Below are 9078 nucleotides of genomic sequence, written 5' to 3' on the forward strand. Positions count from 1 at the left end.
TAGAAATCTGATAGTTTTTTGCAAATTCCTTTGATTCGACAGAATTGGCTGTAGGGCAAACAGTTTTCAAGGGAAGTGGGTGAAAGGGTTCTACATGGAAACCAAAAGGGTTTTACCTGGAACATTTAAGGGTTCTTCAAAGGGTTCTCCTATGGGGACAGCCGAAGAACCTTTAAGGTTCTAGATAGCGCCTTTTTTTCTAAGAGGGTAGGCTATAGGAGGTAGAGCAGACATAGCTGTGTGTTGTGTGAGCCATGCAGTCTACAGAATATTTACTTTAATTGGAAATGGCGCGAGAGAGGATGAGTATGACTCTGCTGGTCATCTACTGTATGAACGTTTGAACATCTTGAAGAACGATCTGGCCTTAATGGCCATGTACTCTTATAATCTCCACCGGCACAGCCAGAAGAGGACTGATCACCCCTCAGAGCCTGGTTCCTCTCTAGGTTTCTTCCTAGGTTCCTGCCTTTCTAGGGAGTTTTTCCTAGCCACTGTGCTTCTACATCTGCATTTGCTTGCTGTTTGGGGTTTTAGACTGGGTTTCTGTATAGGCACTTTGTGAAATCTGCTGATATAAAAGGGCTTTATAAATACATTTGATTCGATTAAGGGAGGATGATGTGGCGGGGTTGGGGTGAGGTGCATCATGGGTTCATGAGGCATGACAGTGCAGAAATAATTGATAACAGAAGGGAGGTGGAGATGGAGGTTGGGACTGGGGGGAGTCAATGACAGGTTGTTGTGTCATAATATTTTCTTTACACTTTACAAAATATTTATGAGTAGAATTGTGAGGTGTTCCCGCATTATTAATTTATTCTAGATTTTACATTACCATTATAAGCTACCATAACTGTTCATAGATATAACCTTGCAGTTTATTGGTGCAAGTCAAATCTGTTTATCCTTTAAAATAATGTTATAGTACTATCCCATTAGTCTATAGGATGCAGCCCCCTAGCCACTGAAAAACAAAAGGGCTGTGTCCCAAATGGCACCATATTCCCTATAGTGCACTACTTCGAACCAGGGCCAAGGGCAATATGGGCCCATTAGGCCATTAGGGCCTACTGTATGAGGTTATTGTCAAACTGTTGGCTAACCAGATGGATCCCCTTTCCCATGCAGTCATCCAGACAGCTGTATCCTTATAGGGATAAACCAGTGATAGACAGATAAGCCTGTCTGGATCAATGGGACGAGAGGAGCAGGCGACTGGATCCAAGTCATGCGGAGAAAAGGGGTGGAATTTGTCCAAAGCTGGATCCAAGTCGGACCGACTGTTCTTTTTCAGTTTGAGTGACTCCTGAGTGCGATTAGTCTGCCCATTCAAGGTGCCAAGATCCGTAGACAGAAGGTCCTAGTGGGATACTAATGAAAGATGTAAGTGGATAAGGGGCACAGCACTCTCTCCATGGACAAACAATGAGTTATGACATCTTGGTCATCAACAAGATCTTCGTCTGTCAGCCATTTTGGATGGTATTCAGGTAGTACAATTTCTCTGACATTGAAGAGCTGCTCACTCACTCAACCAACCAAACATCTTATACTACAGTACTGTCCTTCAAAACACTCTCAAAACATTTACAGAACTCCAGTCAGAAGTTGTGTATTCAAAGTCAAAGAATCACTTCATATTCAGTGATACATAGACTTTATTTATGATGTGGCAAGATGTGTAAATTATATAATATGTTATGTTTATTATTATTAGCTGATCTTTCTGTCTCTTGTATTGTGAGTACTAAATGAAAAACCACCATAGTTTTCACCTGTGAGGCACAATAAAGTCTCTTAAAACAACCATCCATGTGTGACTCATGGTCTAATAATGGAACACAATACCCAACATAATACAAATGTAACCAGCAGCCGAGTCAAAATGTAGAAATAAGGATATGAAATTGTTTGTTAATGTCAACTGTTCATTTCCTTGGGGAAAAGAGTTGAAGCATTGTCTTGGCAAACGTTTTCACATTTAAAGAAATGTAAAAGAAAAAAGTAACTAGTAGTGTCTGGAACTATAATTCATAAACAAGTGTAGTCAGAGAGAGAAAATTGTCAGAGGACAGCAGGCGTTTAGTTTTGGGAGCTGTTGGCACACCTCTGTTGGGACGAAGGGGGTCACACTGGGGGCGAGGGGGGCGAGGGGGGTAGAGGGTGGGGGCACAGAGAGGTCTATGGGACGGGTGAGGCACGAGGGTGGGATGAGGACAGTTTGTATAGGACAGTGCTGTGTCAGCTCACTCCACCACCACTGAGAGTCATAACTCAGACGGACAGACAGACAGACAGACACAGGCCAGGGACAAAAACCTGGGGAAAGAGGGTTATAGAATTCTTATACTTTGCGTGAGAGTTAGTTACGTTGTTTCTGTGTGTGTGTGTGCTTGTGTGTGTGCGTGCGTGTATTGTTGCATGTGTGAATGTGCATGCCTGTGTGTGTACCTGCTTGTGCATGTCTGTGTGCAACTAGCTCTCACAGTCTCACGTCAGAATTAGACATTCATCCATGTTTCGCAAACATCAAATTTCGAAGTGTTTAAGGTTAAGTTTAGGCATTAACACCGAAATCTTAAGGTTAGGCATTAACTCCGAATCGTTAAGGTTAAGGTTTGGGATAGGCTTAAAACAAAACTAACTTTCTATCACTGGATTCAAACTTGCAACCTTCGAAATCAGAGGCAGATTCTTACGCCCATCCGCCATCCCTGTCCACAACACTCTAGCAAAACAAAAACCTATTTGAAGATAACAGCACTCACTGTTGCCCCTAATGATCGGTTTCCACGTCATCTCCCGATGTGTGTGTGTTGGGTGCGTGCTTGTGTGCATATGTTTGTTCGTGCAAGCTTGCGTGTGTATTGTATGTGTGTTTGTGTGTGTGTGTGTGTGTGTGTGTGTGTGTGTGTGTGTGTGTGTGTGTGTGTGCATGTGTGTGTGTGTTGCAATGGGTTCAGCCAACGAAAAGAAGAGGAATTTGATCAGTAACAGCTTTCATACCATAATCCCAGACAAACATTGTCACACAAACAAATCTATGTGTAATACTGTCAAAGAGTACAGATAGCATCCACTTGTGACTCTCTAGAACCATGTGATGGTGGAGAATTATCCCCAAATTTACCCTCTGTTTGCAGACAAACCTGTTTTGCTGTCACTGTTATTGGTTTTATGAAGACCTTCACACTGAGAAGGCTGTTAAACTGAAACGACTGATATGCTATCCATGATGCAGTAAAAATAATAAAATAAAAGTAAGCTTAATGCTAAATATTTTTCAGTGCGGACCCATTACATTTTTGCTGGTCCAGATTCACTGTTACTGGCAATGAATAAATCTGTCCAGAACAGTACACTGTGTGGACCAAGGGGGCCAAGTAAGGATGCCAAAGGCACCAAGTAAGGAAATTTGGACAGAGGCATGCGTTTGGTGACTACGTATTTACATTTCTCTCATTGTTCCTGGTTCAGGAATAGCCCAATCACCCATTACCTCAACGCATACTGTTTCTTTCCTTCCAGATGATGATAATTGCCGAATATCTCAGTTGAGGAGGAAGCTGTGATTATGGACTTGGCATTGGAAAGAACATGTCACCACCCCACCCCACCCCGGTGGTCCAGGAATTATCCGTCACATTCTGTTCTTCCTCACATTATAGCCCCCCGTGTTCCTTCAGTAGTTCTGTTAAAACCTAAAATATTCTTGAAGACATCAACAACCGTAAAGGGACAATGGGAGTTTCCACAGGACGAGGGCTGGGGTTCGCGGGAAGCCCTTTATCACAAACAACTAAGCTGTGAAAAAAAGGTGACTGGCTTCACTCTTAGCGTGTGGGATTGTTATCTCCTGTCAGACTGTTGACATCATGCCAGTTCATGTAGCCCTAGTGAACCCCCTGAGAAACCTTTTGGATTTTACCTTGATGTATTGTTTCCACTTGGTTGTGCAATAGTTTCATTATTACAGATTATACAACGGTTGGGTGACGTGGGTCTAATCCTGAATGCTGATTGGTTAAAACCGCATTCCAGCCGGTGTCTATTCCAGAATTACCACCGGGTAAATGTTAAAATGCCAATTTACTCTGTTCCATCTGACTGCGCAATCCGCTGTCTCATCAGCCCAGCCAAGCAATTTACAAACTTGATCTCCACTATAACAAGCATCTAGACATGTCCTGGAGGTCTCATGTTTTAGCCACATTGGGCCCACTCTTTAACGCTGCGCCTCTGGGAGAGTAAAAACATGATTCATTGTGGTACATATAGAACAAGGAAAATAATATCCACAATGTATGACAAATCTTTACCTGTTGCAAGGTGTGGTCCTCTTTCACCATCATCCGGTTGCTTTGGCTATGGGATTACCCAGGCAACAGAAGCAACTCATCTAGCGGTATGTGCGAAGCCCTGCTCATGAAAGCTGGTTTAGTGCCGCCATCTTGTGGTGAAACTTTGTGTGCATCACGTATAAGACGGCCATCCTCACTAACACAACCCATATCTAAAACCTCTTCTCAGAAAGAGGTCAAAATAAGTAATTGAAAGGTGGACCTTGCATTAAGGATCAACTTAGAGGCAACAGAACATTTAGATAGGAACTTTATTGGAAAATATGAGAAATTGCCAAGTCAGCATGGCTGCCATATTCCTAATCAAAACTACAAACATTTGCATGTACAAAAGTCTGTTGTCATCTCGCGTATATGCTTTTGAAAAGGGCACTAAGAAGATATAATAACCCTTGCAGTGTCAGCCATTTTGAAACATATTATCCTGTTAACTCCTGTTAAAAATGGCTGACAATGCAAGGGTTATGATATCTCCTTAGTGCCCTTTTCAAAAGCATATACGTGAGATGACAACAGACTTTTGTGGACACACCTACTCATTCAAGGGTTTTTCTTTATTTTTACTATTTTCTACATTGTAGAGTGAAAATGAATGGTATAGTAGTGTCATGCCCAAACACTAGGTGGCACCCTTTTGTAACATTTCTCCTCATGTTCAAGTCAACATTTTAACATTTACAGTCATTTAGCAGACTGTCCATTGCTATCCCCCCCCTGGTGGGCGAAGCTGCCTGACAGGCGGTACTGCATCCAGTAGTCTGTTGCCGTGGAGACCAACAGCAGGATGTTCCCCACCATGGCACAGAACAGGCCCCCCTCCGTGAAGCTATACATCCTGAGAGATGCTGCTGTGGCCGCTGCGTGGTACCTGATACCGCATGGGAAGAGGAGGGAGAGGGGGATAAACACACCTGGATTATATTACGTATTGAAGGTATTGAATGACAGACACTCAGTTTGCTATGGTCACCTCGTAGCTCCTGATACTGGGGAGGGGCGTGAGGGGAGTTAGACACACCTGTACTGATACTGGGGAGGGGGACGAGGAAGTTAGACACCTGTATCTGTCTGATTTGATCTTTATAACACACACTCATTATTCCATGCTGTGGTGCAGACTTCAATAGAAACATTAATACGTTTAGTACTAGTCTTGACACTGGGGATAAGTGTTACATGGTGACAGTGGACAACAACATCGAATAGACAATGTACAAATCGCTGAGTATCAATGATCTCAAATCACATATATTACAGAGCTTATATTTAATATCAGTTGTGCTCAGCTCATAAGCACTACTTTATATGATGCTATGGCAAACACAATAAGTCAGAAACAATCAAAGCTTGACGACTAGAATCAAAGCTTGATGGCTAGAATCAAAGCTTGACTGACTAGAATTAAAGCTTGACGACTAGAATTAAAGCTTGACGACTAGAATCAAAGCTTGACGACTAGAATGAAAGCTTGACGACTAGAATTAAAGCTTGACGACTAGAATCAAAGCTTGACGACTAGAATCAAAGCTTGACGACTAGAATTCAAGCTTGACGACTAGAATTAAAGCTTGACGACTAGAATGAAAGCTTGACGACTAGAATGAAAGCTTGACGACTAGAATTAAAGCTTGACGACTAGAATCAAAGCTTGACGACTAGAATCAAAGCTTAGCGGCTAAAGACATGCTAAGGGATTATTACTTAATTTGAGCAATTTACATTTTGTATGTCTTAAAATGACACCTGTTAACATATATGAACATGTGCTCCATATATCATAAACGAACATTGTCATGGAATGGATGTTTACAACTAGCAGCGTTAAACATCAGCTCTTTTGATCAACGCTTATTCAATCACTAGTTCACCAATGTCTTCACCTTTCAGACTTCAGTTCACCATTAGGTTGAGTAACTGTCTCTGGCAAAACTATACATTTTTATCAAGGGAACATTATATAGATATATTTAGGATGCCCCTTACCTTGTTTCTTCAGTAAAAGCACCCTCTTAACTGTCTACCTTTCTGGTGAGAAAGGGAGAGAGGGATAGAGGGAAGAGAGAGAGAGAGAGAGAGAGAGAGAGAGAGAGAGAGAGAGAGAGAGAGAGAGAGAGAGAGAGAGAGAGAGAGAGAGAGAGAGAGAGAGAGAGAGAGAGAGAGAGAGAGAGAGAGAGAGAGAGAGAGAGAGAGAGAGAGAGAGAGAGAGAGGTTGCAAGCTTAGGAGGAGAGATAGGAGAATGAAAGAGAACTCCACTGGGCTGAATTCCAAAAAATTGGTCCCCATGTAACAGATGTACTTCAACGAGCCATCGCAGGGGGCACGGGATCACGTGACCTTAGTCCTTTCAGTGTGGGCTGCTGAGAGGGGGTTAGGGTAGGCTTTGGCTGGGGGGCTCCATATTCTTTATGTTTGTTTGTATTTGGTATGTTCTAGAATTGTGGGTGTGCATAGGTATGCAGTACTGCTGGAGTCAATGCAACATGCTGAAGCCAACATTTTTCCTTTCAATGGATCTGGGGCTGTGGGGGCATGGATAGACAGTTAGACACACATACAGGGAGGGATGGCCCCTCTGTCTAACTGGTTGTCCTCTCTCTAATATACAGAATACATCTGTAATCTGTAGCTCACCTGCGTCCTCATAATACTGTTTTTAATATACACCGTTAGTTGAGCAATGTGATCATAGTTTTCCATGTCACAGTATTTGAACAGTGTATACACACTCCAATACACTCACACTAACCACACTAACAACACACACACACACTGCTATTCTCAAGACAGCTACCAACGGTTCTGTGAGGCCTGAGTAAGGGATAGGTCATCTTCGACTGACAGAAATGTCATACCCTTCATCAAAAGCCACCACCACTGCGGCATTTAACAGAATCAATGGATCAAATCATAGCAATTAGAACTGCCATTTCATTTCACACAATCTTCCAATCAGTGTTAGCATTTATTCATGTGACAGATGGCCTGAGGATGCAGACGCCACAGATGCAGATAAGGGGTTTTCTGTTTGCTTCATTATGCAAGGCGGTGGGTGCGTGGTGATAACCTTATAGAGATAAAAGTGATGGTTGACAATTTCAGGACCTGTGAAACCGAGACTGTGCATATGGAGATTAAGATCTAAATCAGTGTTACATATGCTATCTGCTTTTCTTTTTCTTAAAAAGGGTAGCCTACAACAGCTTTGTCAAACTTCTATTCCAAATCACGTTTGGTTTGCATGGTAGGCTACAGACACAATAGTCTTGTTTGCTAGACTCGTTGCACTCCACCAGTAGAGCTTGTGTCAGAGATACAGCGGATGTGGGAAGAGATTAACACAATAATAAAAGTGGTCAACTTAAATATATTGATTATATTGATATATAAAACTAAAACAAAAAATAATATTCTAAGTTAGGAATACAAAGAAAAACCTTTCCCAGACAATTCAACAGGTAAGGTAGCCAGTCTTCAAGACTGGGTACCGCTCCCTTGTGGAGTGGGAGAGCTATTACATTAGTGCCTTGTCATCTGTTGCTTTTAGGTAGCCTGTCCAAATCAAATCAAATCAAAATCAATTTTTATTGGTCACATACACGTATTTAGCAGATGTTATTGAGGGTGTAGCGAAATACTTGTGTTCCTAGCTCCAGCAGTGCAGCAGTATCTAACAATTCACAACAACAGACACAAATCTAAACGTAAAAGAATGGAATTAAGAAATATATAAATGTTAGGATGAGCAATGTCGGAGTGGCATTGACTAGAATACAGTAGAATACAGTATATACATATGAAATAAGTAAACAGTAAGTAAACATAATTAAAGGGACCAGTGTTCCATTATTAAAAGTGTCCGGTGAAGATAGTTCACTCAGGCTGTTTGTTTACCATTGAAAAAATGGTCAGTTCCGGTCTACTTAACAGGGTGTGTCCCAGAGACACCAATGTAATAGCAGCTGGGTCTGATCTACTTAGTTCATTGCCTTTAATTGAACCAGAAAAAAACAGCAAGTGGGGTGTCTCGCTTCCTCTTCTGTCTCTGGCCTGTCATCCTGCAAATGTACATTGTTTGAGCATGACTTATCTCCCAGTTTCCAAGAGTAAAATACATTACATTTGTGCATTTGAATATTTTGGGGGTCCCCCCCCCACTCCCCAAAAGTTTTTATTTTTTATTTTTATTATTGCACACCTTATGCCGAGTTCAGATGCTAGTCAGAACTAGAAAACTCGGAAATGTTGGACTTTCTGATTCGTTGAACTCGGCTTTCGTATAACTACAATCAGTTAGCAAGTCAGATATTTCAGAGTTTCCTAGTGCCGACTAGCACGTGAACGTGGCACCAGAGAGCTATTTATAACTTGTCAGAAATGTCCAGATCAACTAGCACGTCAGCTAACGTTTTTTAGCTAGGTTTATTAGCCCATAGGTTGTAATGTTCGAGTCGCTCAAATATCACGACTACACATTAGACATGGCAGCATTTTTTAGAAAATGAGCTTTAAAAATGTGTAGAATTGCAGGAAATAAGCTTTAAACCTGCAAAATATTCTCTCCGGGTGTGAACAGTTTGTGTCATGAACAGTGCTTGTGCCCATAGAAATAGACGTAGCGCGTAGGGGGGAGCGGGCTGGTCCCAAGTGCTGGAAGAGGGGCCTGAGTGATACAGTTTGGGAACACCTGCATAGATAATTGATATAAGTCAATTT

Source organism: Coregonus clupeaformis, unplaced genomic scaffold (assembly GCF_020615455.1).
Source record: "Coregonus clupeaformis isolate EN_2021a unplaced genomic scaffold, ASM2061545v1 scaf0520, whole genome shotgun sequence".
Classification (NCBI taxonomy): domain Eukaryota; kingdom Metazoa; phylum Chordata; class Actinopteri; order Salmoniformes; family Salmonidae; genus Coregonus; species Coregonus clupeaformis.